Source organism: Ovis aries, chromosome X (genome assembly GCF_016772045.2).
Source record: "Ovis aries strain OAR_USU_Benz2616 breed Rambouillet chromosome X, ARS-UI_Ramb_v3.0, whole genome shotgun sequence".
Classification (NCBI taxonomy): domain Eukaryota; kingdom Metazoa; phylum Chordata; class Mammalia; order Artiodactyla; family Bovidae; genus Ovis; species Ovis aries.
Window position 1 is genome coordinate 49984845 of NC_056080.1, and position 12263 is coordinate 49997107.

General features: G+C 43.4%; 1 pseudogene; it reads right to left on the minus strand.

Moving 5' to 3' along the window:
* Positions 1–9570: 9570 nt before the first annotated feature.
* Positions 9571–11548, minus strand: LOC132658834 (endogenous retrovirus group PABLB member 1 Env polyprotein-like; annotated as a pseudogene).
* Positions 11549–12263: the final 715 nt, after the last annotated feature.

Here is a 12263-nt window from a genome sequence, read left to right on the forward strand (position 1 = left end):
TACTTAGTGACTGAGTGCGAATGAAGTATGAATGTAAATATACACCACACATGTGTGCTAAGTCACTTCAGCCATGTCACTCTGTGTGACCCCAATGAATTGCAACCTGCCAGGCTCCTCTGTCCTTGGGATTCTCCAGGCAAGAATACTTGAGTGGGTTGCCATGCCCTCCTCCAGGGAATCTTCCTGACCTAGAGGTCCAACCCGTGTGTCTTACATCTACCTGCATTGGCAGGTGGGTTCTTTACCATTTGCTCCACCTGGGAAGCCCACACCACACATAGATATATCTAATCATAAATAAGTCTAAAGACAACTTTTAAAGAACTATTTTATATATTTTAAATAAGGTGCCAGTATAATTGAGCTTATGGTAAAGGATCTCTTCCTGGTTTACAGATGACCACTTTCTTGTTGTAAACTCACATGACAGAAAGAAAGACAGAGAAGGAAAGCAAAGTCTTTACACTTTTATTTTTTTCATTAGAGCACTAACCCATCATGAAGACTCCACCCTCATTTCCAGGTACCATCATACTGGGGGCTAGGTTTAAACATATGAACTTTTGAAAGGACACAAACATTTAGTCCATAGCAAATAGGAATATCTCCACTCCTTCACAGGTCATAGGAGAAATGGAGATAGTAATGCCAGATGGTTTACAATGTGCTGTATGTCTAAGACAAGCAGATGAGTGATAGACTTCATTCATATGCCAAAATCACTGCAGATGCTGATTGCAGCCATGAAATTAAAAGATACTTGCTCCATGGAAGAAAAGCTATGACCAACCTAGACACTGTATTAAAAAGCAGATACATTACTTTGCCAACAAAGATCTATATAGTCAAAGCTATGGTTTTTCGAGTAGTTATGTATGAAGTGTGAGTTGTACCACAAAGAAAGCCGAGCTCCGAAGAATTGATGCTTTTTAATTGTGGTGTTAGAGAAGACTTTTGAGAGTCCCTTGGACTACAAGGAAACCAATCCAGTCAATCCTAAAGGAAACCAGTCCTGAATATTTGTTGGAAAGACTGATGCTGAAGCTGAAGCTCCAATACTTTGGCCACCTGGTGTGAAGAACTGACTCATTGGAAAAGACCTGGAGGCTGGGAAAGATTGAAGGCAGTAGGACAAGGGGACAACAGAGGATGAGATGGTTGGATGGCATCACCAACTCTATGGACATGAGTTTGAGCAAGCTCTGGGAGTTGGTGATCGACAGGGAAGCCTGGCATTTATGCTTTCCATCCCAAACAAAAGAACTGCCATCTGTAAATATTTCCATGTCAGGATTGTCTAATGGAGTATCCATTAGATCCTCCCAAGCTGCATAATTTAAAATTAGAAATGGGGAACAATCGTGATCAGGTGTTTCATTTTCCTTCTCAGGAAGGAAAGTGGCAGGATTTAAATCTCCACAAACTTTAAGCTTAGTTACTGGTCCTTCTAACAACAATGATTGATATTTAAGAAGTCTACTGTCTGTCATCCAAATATTAACCTTAGAATTTAAGATTCCATTCACATCATGAGAATTCAGTACACTAAGGTTTTGTCCATTAATTATTTTTAAAGCTTCAGGTGCTAATAAAACTACTGCCCCAATTACTTTTAGGCAGTGGGGCCACCCACTTGAAATTACATCTGAATCTCTGCTTAGATAAGCAATAGGTTGCTGGTGAGGCCCTCAGGATTGTGTCAAAACTCCCAAGGCCATACCTTTTTTATCAGTGACAAACATTAAATTCTGACCCTGTGGGCAAGCTCAAAGCAGGAGCTTGCAGGAGAGCAGCCTGAAGAACCTTAAAAGCCTTTTGAGTATCTGGAGACCAAACCAGTTTGTCAGTTTGGGCCTGCTGAGTTTCAGCTACAAGTTTATATAAAGGCCAGGCAAGTTCCCCATAACCTGGAATCCAAATACAACAGTAGTCTGTGATTCCCAAAATTCCTCTCAATTGTCTTAATGACATAGGTAGGGGATGATTTAGTATAGGTTTAATTCTCACAGGGACTATGGCCCTAGTCCCTTCTGATATGATTCGGCCCAGATATCTAACAGATTGTTGACAAAGCTGAGCCTTTTCTCTTGATGCCTTGTAACCTCCACCTGCCAGAAAGTTTAAGATATCATCTGAGGCTCATGAACAAGCTTCCTCTGTCTCAGCACAGAGTAAAATATCATCTACTGATTGTAACACCACCGCTTCAGCGCTATTAAAGTTTTGTAGATCCTGTGACAAACTTTGTCCAAATAAGTGAGGACTGTCATGAAATCCCTGGGCAAAACTGTCCAGCTTAACTGAGAAGCTGGCTGCATAGGGTCTTCAAAGGCAAATAGAAATTGACTTTCCTCCACCAAAGGCACTGAATAGAAGGCATCTTTCAAGTCAATTACTGAGAAATATTTGGCTCATTCAGGAATTTCAGACAATAGAGTATAAGGATTAGGCACCACGGGGGTATAAAGGAACTACAGCCTCATTTATTATTCGTAAATCTTGAACTAGTCTCCATTTACCATTTGATCCCTTTATACCCAAAATAAGAGTGTTGCATGGACTGTTACAAGGAACTAATAGCCCCTGCTCCTTTAAATTTTCCATGATGGGTTTTAACCCTTCCTTAACCTCAGGTTTCAGTGGATACTGCTTCTTATGTGGAAATAAGTGTGGGTCTTTGAGCTTGACAACTACAGAAATAGCATTTTGTGCTAGACCCACAGATTTCCCATCAGTCCATACTCTAGGATTTACATTTTGTTCAATTAAAGGGAGAGAAAGGGAGGGCTCCATATTCATGAAAACAGAGCCATGGACCTTGCTCAGTATATCCCTCCCCAAAAGGGTTGAGGGAGACCCTGGCACGATCAGAAACTTGTGTGAAAATAGCACAGAGTCCCAGTCACAATTTACAGAAATAATACCTTTGGCTCATCCAGATAGTCCCATTACAGAAGCGGATTGGGAAAAAAAGTGGGCCAGGGGCTCCAGTAAGCACAGAGTAAGTTGCCCCAGTGTCTAAAAGGAAACTGACGGATTGGCCCCCCACAGTTATTAATACCCGGGGTTCCTCAGGTGTAATTAAGACTGGAGCTTGTGGGGGACCCCTGGGCACCTTCATTCCTGATTGTCTTGAGATTCGACTCGTGAAACCTACGCCTCTGGGGACAGTCTCTCTTCCAGTGTGGTTCTTTGCAGGCTGGACATGGAGCCAGGGATGGCTTAGATGCCTGAGGGCAATCCCACGTGAGGTGCCTCTCCTTTCCACAGTAATAGCAAGCCCATCCCTTTTCACCTGGGTCCCTCTGGGCATTTTTCTCAGGCTGTTTAAGGATGGTTTTCATAGGCATTGTGAAGGCTTCTGCCTGTCCCTTTGTCTTTCTCTGCCTTTCCTTCTTTTCCTCATATTCCTTACCATAACAGACTGTCTGAGCCAGTTGTAACAGATTATCTAAAGACTGATTTGGTCCATACATCCATTTTAATAGCTTACAGCAGATATCTGGAGCTGACTGAGTGAGAAATCTATCCTTAAAGACTACTTTTCCCTCTTCACTTTTGGGATCAATCTCAGTGAATCTGTGAAGGGCTTCTCTCAGTCTATCTAGGAATTTATCAGGAGCTTCCTTCTCCTCCAGTTCTATGTTTGCCAATTTCCCATAGTTTAAAGGCTTAGAGATCATCAGGCAATCTATCTATCAGATCTAGGCCCTTAAATCTTTTTCTCACTTCCACTGTATAATCATAAGGGATTTGATTTAGGTCATACCTGAATGGTCTAGTGGTTTTCCCTACTTTCTTCAATTTAAGTCTGAATTTGGCAATAAGAAGTTCACGATCTGAGCCACAGTCAGCTCCTGGTCTTGTTTTTGTTGACTGTATAGAGCTTCTCCATCTTTGGCTGCAAAGAATATAATCAATCTGATTTCGGTGTTGACCATCTGGTGATGTCCATGTGTAGAGTCTTCTCTTGTGTTGTTAGGAGGCAGTCTTTGCCATGATCAGCACTTTCTCTTAGCAAAACTCTGTTGGCCTTTGCCCACTTATGTGTAGAGTCTTCTCTTGTGTTGTTGGAAGAGGGTGTTTGCTATGACCACTGCAGTTTCTTGGCAAAACTCTATTAGTCTTTGCCCTGCTTCATTCCCTATTCCAAGGCCAAATTTGCCTGTCACTCCAGGTGTTTCTTGACTTCCTACTTTTGCATTCCAGTCCCCTATAATGAGAAGGACATCTTTTTTGGGTGTTAGTTCTAAAAGGTCTTTTAGGTCTTCATAGAACCATTCAACTTCAGTTTCTTCAGCGTTACTGGTTGGGGCATAGACTTGAATTATGGTGATATTGAACGGTTTGCCTTGGAAATGAACAGAGATCATTCTGCCGTTTTTGAGATTGCATCTAAGTACTGCATTTCGGACTCTTTTGTTGACCACGATGGCGACTCCATTTCTTCTAAGGGATTCCTGCCCACAGTAGTAGATATAATGGTCATCTGAGTTAAATTCACCCATTCCAGTCCATTTTAGTTCACTGATTTCTAGAATGTCAACGTTCACTCTTACCATCTCCTGTTTGACCACTTCCAATTTGCCTTGATTCATGGACCTGACATTCCAGGTTCCTATGCAATATTGCTCTTTAGGGCGGCAGACTTTGCTTCTATCACCAGTCATATCCACAGCTGGGTACTGTTTTTGCTTTGGCTCCATCCCTTCATTCTTTCTGGAGTTATTTCTCCACTGATCTCCAGTAGCATATTGCGCACCTACTGACCTGGGGAGTTCCTCTTTCAGTATCCTATCATTTTGCCTTTTCATACTGTTCACGGGCTTCTCAAGGCAAGAATACTGCAGTGGTTTGCCATTCCCTTCTCCAGTAGACCACATTGTGTCAGACTTCTCCACCATGCTCACCCATCTTGGGTGGCCCCACAGGGCATGGCTTAGTTTCATTGAGTTAGACAAGGCTGTGGTCCTAGTGTGATTAGATTGACTAGTTTTCTATGATTATGGTTTCAGTGTGTCTGCCCTCTTGCAACACCTACCGTCTTACTTGAGTTTCTCTTATCTTGGACATGGGGTATCTCATCACGGCTGCCCCAGCAAAGTGCAGCCACTACTCCTTACCTTGGACGAGGAGTATATCATCACCACTGCCCCTCCTGACCTTGAATGTGGAACAGCTCCTCTAGGCCCTCTGGCACCCACACAGCCACCACTCCTTGAACGTGGGGTGCTCCTCCTGTCCACCACCCTTGGGCTCAGGCATGGGGCACTTCCTCCCTGCTGCCACCCCTGACCTCGGGCAGGGGTAGCTCCTCTTGGCTGCTCCTGCACTGTCACAGCCTGGCACTCTCGGCTGCCGCCCCTGATCTCGGACGCAGTGTAGCTCCTCTAGGCTGCGGCCCCTGACTTCGGACGTGGGATAACTCCTTTTGGCTGCCACCCCTGACCTCAGACGTGGGGAGCTCCTCTCAGCCATGCACTGCGTGTCATCACAGCCACCCGTACTCTACTCTATTTTACAAGTAGCTGTGAAAAGAAGAGAAGTGAAAGCAAAGTAGAAAAGGAAAGATACAATCATCAAAATGCAGAGTTCCAAAGAATAGCAAGAAGAGATAAGAAAGCCTTCCTCAGTGATCAATGCAAAGAAAGAGAGAAAAACAACAGAATGGGAAAGACTAGAGATCTCTTCAAGAAAGTTAGAGAAACCAAGAGAACATTTCATGCAAAGATGGGCTCAATAAAGGACAGAAATGGTCTGGACCTAACAGAACCAGAAGATATTAAGAAGAGGTGGCAAGAATACACAGAAGAACTATACAAAAAAGATCTTCACAACCCGGATAATCACGATGGTGTGATCACTCACCTAGAGCCAGACATCCTGGGATGTGAAGTCAAGTGGGCCTTAGAAAGCATCACTACGAACAAAGCTAGTGGAGGCGATGGAATTCCAGTTGAGCTATTACAAATCCTGAAAGATGATGCTGTGAAAGTGCTGCACTCAATATGCCAGCAAGTTTGGAAAACTCAGCAGTGGCCACAGGACTGGAAAAGGTCAGTTTTCATTCCAATCCCAAAGAAAGGCAATGCCAAAGAATGCTCAAACTACCGCACAATTGCACTCATCTCACACACTAGTAAAGTAATGCTCAAAATTCTCCAAGCCAGGCTTCAGCAATACGTGAATGGTAAACTTCCAGATGTTCAAGCTGGTTTTAGAAAAGGCAGAGGAACCAGAGATCAAATTGCCAACATCTGCTGGATCATCAAAAAGCAAAGGAGTTCCAAAAAACATCTATTTCTGCTTTATTGACTATGCCAAAGCCTTTGACTGTGTGGATCACAATACACTGTGGAAAATTCTTCAAGAGATGGGAATACCAGACCACCTGACCTGCCTCTTGAAAAACCTATATGTGGGTCAGGAAACAACAGTTAGAACTGGACATGGAACAACAGACTGGTTCCAAGTAGGAAAAGGAGTATGTCAAGGCTGTATATTTTCACTCTGCTTATTGAATTTGTATGCAGAGTACATAATGAGAAGTGCTGGGCTGAAAGAAGCACAAGCTGGAATCAAGATTGCTGGGAGAAATTTCCATAACCTCAGATATGCAGATGATACCACCCTTATGGCAGAAAGTGAAGAGGAACTAAAAAGCCTCTTGATGAAAGTGAAAGTGGAGAGTGAAAAACTTGGCTTAAAGCTCAACATTCAGAAAACGAAGATCATGGCATCCAGTCCCATCACTTCATGGGAAATAGATGGGGAAACAGTGGAAACAGTGTCAGACTTTATTTTTTGGGCTCCAAAATCACTGCAGATGGTGACTGCAGCCATGAAATTAACAGACGCTTACTCCTTGGAAGAAAAGTTATGACCAACCTAGATAGCATATTGAAAAGCAGAGACATTACTTTGCCAACAAAAGTCCATCTAGTCAAGGCTATGGTTTTTCCAGTGGTCATGTATGGATGTGAGAGATGGACTGTGAAGAAGGCTGAGCACCAAAGAATTGATGCTTTTAAACTGTGGTGTTGGAGAAAACTCTTGAGAATCCCTTGGACTGCAAGGAGATCCAACCAGTCCATTCTGAAGGAGGTCAGACCTGGAATTTCTTTGGAAGGAATGATGCTGAAGCTGAAACTCCAGTTCTTTGGCCACTTCATGCAAAGAGTTGACTCATTGGAAAAGACCCTGATGCTGGGAGGGATTAGGGGCAGGAGAAGAAGGGGACGACAGAGGATGAGATGGCTGGATGGCATCATTGACTTGATGGACGTGAGTCTGAGTGAACTCCGGGAGTTGGTGATGGACAGGGAGGCCTGGCTTGCTGTGATTCGTGGGGTCACAAAGCGTCAGACACGACTGAGTGACTGAACTGAACTGAACTGAAGTGAAAGGCTTAGAACACGCCTACCTGAGTCCTTCAAGAATACATCTGATAAAATGTCTCTGATCTCATCTTCCTTGTTTTCTGCAGAACTGGTCTAATTGTAAAACAGTATTATTCTAAGAGACCCTCCAACTGGCCACCATTCACCATCCTCCAGTGGGTGCCACGGCCATGCAGTGTCACATAGAAAGACCAGGTGTGTCTTCTTTAAGCCCTGAGGATCAAATCTATCCCAGTTTTTCAGGATACAGTTCAAAGGAGTGAGGTTGGAATTGTTAGCTCCCATCTGTAAAAGAGAAAAAAAGGGACCAGCGCCATCTTTCTACCGGAGGCGTCCCTCCTGACTCTAGATGGGGGTGTAGACAGACTTCACACCAAAAGCTTTTCCTTCCTGGTCCGACTTAGTCAGTCCCTTACTGATGCAGGCGTCGTACTCGTCCCTCGTGGTTCTACCACCAAGACAGGGTGGGGATGCACCAGGGGTAGACCTGATGGTATCCCTGACTGACGTCCAGCTCTTAACCATTAAAACCTTGCTTGCCTCTGATGCTACCCAGGGTGCAATCAGAGTAACCTTCTGGAATGCATCCCAAGCTAAGACCGCTGGGGGAAACATTCATCACCTGAGTGCCTGTGCCTGACCCTGAGTATAGTCCTGACCACAATAAGACCAATATGAACATAATACTGAGATGTTCCTTCTAAGAGTCCCCACATCAGTATAAGAGCCTCCTTTGGTCCACTAGAGCCAGTGTTACCAAAGGAAAAAACCCGTTGCAGTCCCAATCTGAGTAATCTTTGACCTCAGAGATGTTCTTGGAACTAGAGCTCCATCTAGCTTCCGAACTTCTGATTCCTAGTGAGGCTAGGTGCTTCCTGACTACCAATCCAAGTTTGGGACCTAAGTCCCAGTACACAGTAACAGCATAGATCACAAGTCCCTTGAAAGTCTATGATTTGATAGATTAGGTTAGTACTTCTAATTCCCAAGGAGTTATGAAATGGTCAAAGCGACCAAAAAGTTTGCCTGAAAGAGGAGAGTTCAGTCCACACACTTTGCCCATTTCTGGTTGGTTCCCCAAAGGAGACACTGTGTGCCTCTTGGCATTGGCAGGTCGGTATAAACCCCCAACAGATTTCTGCCATAAGCCGTATGAGATCACCGTGGAACCACAGAGCAGGGCTCTTCACTTTCTTCGCTCAGGGCATTTCATTCATTCACACAAGGACACCACAGAGTCAGTAAAGTACAGCAGAAAACGTGTTCGCTAGGAGAACAAAGAACTAGAGCTCCAGACATCCTTACCTTGTCCTGAAGAATCCCGGATGAGCCCCCAAGATGAAAGGTTGTTGCTGAACAAAAAGATGCCAGGATTCTTGGCCTCCGAAGAAGAATTCCATCCGGGGCCAGAGACGAGGCTTGATCACTCAGAGCTTTTGTGTAATAAAGTTTTATTAAAGTATAAAGGAGATAAAGAAAGCTTCTGACATATGCATCAGAAGGGGGCAGAAAGAGTGCCCCCCTGCTAGTCTTCAGCTGGATGTCATATAGTCACTAGCAGTCTGTTAATGAAAGAAAGGAATGTCTTAAAACTCAGAATGGCACCAGGCCCCTCATCCATAAAATGCATTTTAGGATAATCTTGGCACCAGATGATTCATCCCGGGCCATAAAATGATTGACTTGACTCTTGTAGAAGGGCAGATTACCATACAAATAGTTTCATTTACATAGATTAGGGGGATAATATCTGAGTATAACATACTGGTTTGTCAAGTAGGTTCTGAGCTATTAGGCAGAACCGACTTGAAGATGGAGTTTGGGGTAAATGCATAGTACATTATCATAGCTTAAAACAAACGTTTCCATAAGAAAAATGCATTGGTTAACTCAAGGTTTGAGAATAGTTAACTTCAGGTGAAACCAGGTGTCATTATGGCAACACAGTATTTTAAGAGAAACCTCCTTTTAAATTTGTATAGAGAGGGAAAAAATATCGCCAGTTTGTTTCCTCCTGCTGCTTAAGAGAGATAAAAATGTCTGACACTAGCAGCCTATTTCCTCCGTTTGGAGACCTCTGGCCTTCCTGCCTATTATCTTCTCATCCCCCCCCTTTTCTTTTAGGAGAATTATGTTGCCTAGGGAAAGGGGGCATTGTTCTCGTTCCATAACTGCTTCCGAACTGACAAGGGGCGTTGTCCCTAGATTGGTGAGGCAACATATTCTCCTAACCCTCCTACTGAGGATTTCTGATCCAGGGGCCCCAAGTAGTAGTTGGAAGAAGCTGCAGCAGTAGCAGGAGTTTGAGCAACCATTAGTAACTTAAAAGCTTTCATGTGACTAGAAACAAATCCAGTAACACAGTTACTGATGTAGGGAGCAAACAGCAAAAACAAAGCAATCAGAATTATTGTAATTAAGATAGTTTTCTACCATGGGGAACTAGTTAACGTCTCCCAAAGTGAGGCAATTGAGACTTCAGGAGTATCCATAGCCCCAGTCATCTTGTTCATGTGTTTAGTCAAATGAGTAACATTAGTGCTCATATCAGGTATATATGTACAGCACTGAGTATGAAAAATGGCACAAGTTCCTCCTTGTGCAGCTGTCAGAATATCTAAAGCCAATCTGTTTTGTAAAACCACCTTTCTGATTTGTGCTTATTCAGCATTAAGAGCTGAAATAGGTTTTTGAGAATCTTGTCATGCCTGTTGAGTAAAATTAGTCAAAGCATCCACTCGTAGCATAACATCTGTGGTTCCCAAAGAGGGAACAAACACTGCAGCCAAATAATCATACCAGTGAAATACAGACCTTGCCCACCGAGTTTTAAGGTGGGGTAAATTAGCAGGCTTTCCTGGAAGCTCTGAAAATATAAAGCCGTGAGTAAAGGCTAGACCCAGGGTGCATCTCCCTATTCAATCAGGGGGAAGCCACACCCATAGGTAAGAGTCACATATCCGATAAGTCCCGTTTGGAGCAAGCCAGCATGACTGAGATATTCAGTCACAATTAGTGCCTGGTCAGACAAAGGGAGGAACTGAACTGGGGTTGGAAAACATGGGGATGATTACATTGCAGATTTCCTGAGGCAAAATCCCAATTGTTTCCAATCATTGTAATTAAGTTGTTGGCTAACTTTTGGGGATGGCCTTGTTTGTTCCCACCATATAGGGGCAGTAGATATTAGACGTCCTTTTCAGGAGTTAGCCATATAACTTCATCCCATATTTGATAAACGTCATGTAGAAAACCATTAGATCTAGACCTATTTGCCTTATGTAGAGTGAAATAGTCATTAAACTGAGACAATGTATAATCAAAATTAAGTCACGTTATGTCCATAGTTAGAGTACAAAGTGTTGCACCGGTCCATTTTAGGGTTGTTAGATGTCATCAGATGAAGAAGAGGCATCACATATGATTGTTGTCAAAGGAATTCGCAGATTTGAAGAAAGTCTTCCTTGAAGTGTAGATGTCCACCACAGGAAGCCTTCCTTCCACTGGTGAGGAGGGGAGTGCTCCGCAGACCCAGCAGTTAGACCGATTGTGGAATGCAGCATAGGAGTGAGCCCAGGACAGGAAGGCATTGTTTTGAGGATCAAAGGGCAGACTCAGGATTTTTGGAGCCAGCAGAAGTAGGCTCACACAGATTATTAGGCCCATCTGAAAAGTACAAAGTCAGAGCATAGAAAGTAAAGACATAAAATGAAGTCACTTAGTTCTGGTCAGGGTGCCACCTCTTAACTCGAGTGTGATGTACCCACGAATCAATTCCTGGCACTTTGACAGCTGTGGGAGAAGAAAGAATAACCTGGTAAGAGCCTCACCAGAGGGGCTTGAGGGATGGGCCCCCAGATCCCAATGTTTTTATGAGTACCTCGGTTGCTGGCTCAAATAGAGGCTTGCTTGACTCAGAGGCTGGGTCAGGAGTCGTCTCCTGGAGTTCTGTTAATGCCTGTTGAAAAGCCGAGAGCTGAGTTACATAACTAGCTACTTCCAAGGCTTCAGGGTCTATAACAATGTCTCTGCATAAGAAAGGCCTTCCACAAATACATTCAAAGGGGGATAGTTCGAGTCCTCATTAAAGCTATGGGTAGGACTTTAATCCAATTGTCCTGCGTCCCTTGAGTTAATTTGCACAGATGTCTTTTGACAATGTCATTAGCTTTTTCAACCTTTCCTGAGGATTAGGGTCTCCAGGAACAGTGTAAGTGATATTCTCTTCCTAGAGCTTTAAATATCCCCTGAGTTACAGCAGCTTAAAAGGTGGAGCCATTGTCACTCTGAAGGCTCCGTGACAGCCCAAACCTGGGGATAATTTCATGGATTAAAATCTTTACAACTTCCTTAGCCTGCTCACTACAACAGGGAAAAGCCTCAATCCATCCAGTAAAAGTATCCATCCAAACTTGTAAGCAAGAATACCTATTAGCTCTTGACATATGAGTAAAATCAATTTCCCAGTCCTCTCCAGGATGCTTTCCACTTCGTTGTAATCCAGGTTTTGGTTATTTTTCTGACGAACCTCACACCTTTTGATAATGTTCTTTAAAGTTTTCATTACATTTTTACCTTCAGACAAATGAGAAGCCATCTGGTAAGTACTCTCTACACCCAAATGAAAACTCTGGTGTAAACCTTTAAGAATTTTCCACTGAGCATTTTCAGGAATTATTAATCGTCCATCCTCTGTCTGTAACCATCCTTTCTCAGTAATCTTTGCTCCTGTTTTCTCATATCTTTCTAATTGTTCCTCAGTATATTGTGGTTTTTCCTCTTCCACAGGAGCTGTCCAGATCAAAGGAGTCTGTAGTGAAGGGGCTTCATAAAGTGCCACTTTTCTGGCTTGACAGTCAG